The sequence below is a fragment of the Anneissia japonica genome, unplaced genomic scaffold, assembly GCF_011630105.1.
Source record: "Anneissia japonica isolate Jap-2015-1 unplaced genomic scaffold, ASM1163010v1 scaffold197393_len1573_cov99_single, whole genome shotgun sequence".
Classification (NCBI taxonomy): Eukaryota; Metazoa; Echinodermata; class Crinoidea; order Comatulida; family Comatulidae; genus Anneissia; species Anneissia japonica.
The window spans coordinates 1-1573 of NW_022718289.1; the positions used below are offsets into that span (position 1 = coordinate 1).

Below are 1573 nucleotides of genomic sequence, written 5' to 3' on the forward strand. Positions count from 1 at the left end.
ATATATATATATATATATATATATACAATGCAATCAAATATTCTATAAATCTATACTTTTAAAAAATTTATTTTCTTTTTGCAATGACCTACAATTTATTTGCGTTAATATTGTTTAAATGCATTTTCATTGTCTTTTAAACTGTAAGTTATCAGAAGTTGTCAGATTCAATGTCTAGGTTGGGCTCATATCTTAAGGTCCATGTAATGCAATTCTCTTGACATAAGAAGCTCAATAAAAACAAACTACAATTTATCGGCAAGATTTTACGAAAATTTTGCCACTTTTTAAAACTTACCATCTTGATCTTCTTTATCTGACCCATCCAGGTCATCTCCACTTGATGGATTTGACCTCTGCAGAAAAAAAATCAGAAAAATAAATAATTTGCGGAATAATTAAGACTTGGTCAAGGAAAGTCATCCATGCCACTTCTTTTCACTTACGAGAACATTATGTGTGGAGAACTGGTAGGTTAAAATTTACAAATTAATAAATGTTGTACTTACATTACCCTCTGATATCTGCGACGCAACAGGCAGACTGACTGTGGACTTCCATACATGAGCTGTGTTATCACCAGAGGCTGGGCAAAAAAAAAAAAAAAAGGAAGAATACATTGGCAATCAATTTTAAGGCAGTGGCATAACAAAGAGGCGTGGGTCCCTGGTTTCTTCGAATGCTACTACCTGGGGCCTTGGGGCTGCATAGGACACCTGTTAGGTACTGGGCGAAACAAGCTCTGGCATCTGCTGTTTTTTTTGACATTTTAATGGCATGGTTTTCTACAATTTCTCATATAGCTTTAAGGTCCACGGGACCCAAGGCTTTAGCCAGTGAGCTTATGGGTGTTATGCTACTGTCTTAAGACTCGCTGAACCCCAAAAAACCTTCCCAAAAAACAGACAATAGAATTTTCCAGAGTTAATCAAAGTTTAACAACTGACCAATCAGAACAGTGCTAGGAATATGCGCATGTCCAAGAAACACACGTGTTGTCCCACAAACACACGTTTGCGTATGTTTTTACACTATGGTTTTGTGGGATCTTAGCAAACGTAAATATCAAGGGGGCAGAGCTTAGCTGAAAGGTCCACTACAGGGGAACCAACACTACTGCATTGCTTTTCTGCAATTTGGGACCAGTAACATGTAGTAATTCCCAGAGTCATTACTCAAGATTCAATGATGTTGGCATCTGTATAGCCTCATTCTAAAACATTAAAATAATGGTAGAGAATAAAATGGGTGTGATTACCAGTGGTTGGATTGGATTGGATGTATTCAGTGTTTTATAATCATCAACATAAACACAATATGAAACACAACAATTAACAGTTTGTTGAATGTTTTACCTGTTAAGACCAGTGGTTCTTTCGCATGGAATCGCACAGAATTGACAGATCCACTATGACCTACATATTGCAACACACACGTTCCTGTCTCAATACTCCACAGGCGAGCTGAACGGTCTAAAAAAGAAAATAGGGTTGAAAAATAAACTATAGATTCATCTTGATTATAATTAATGAGGAAAATGAGAGCTAATATTAAGGGGTGTAATTCAAATCTA

General features: G+C 36.2%; 1 long non-coding RNA gene across 1 annotated transcript; it reads right to left on the reverse strand.

Moving 5' to 3' along the window:
- Positions 1-293: 293 nt before the first annotated feature.
- LOC117110521 lies at positions 294-1473 on the reverse strand. Its single transcript, XR_004445711.1, has 3 exons — positions 1356-1473; positions 510-586; positions 294-356 (listed from the first exon to the last, which is right to left on the reverse strand). It is a non-coding gene; the product is annotated as an uncharacterized LOC117110521 (long non-coding RNA).
- Between the last annotated feature and the right edge of the window lie 100 nt (positions 1474-1573).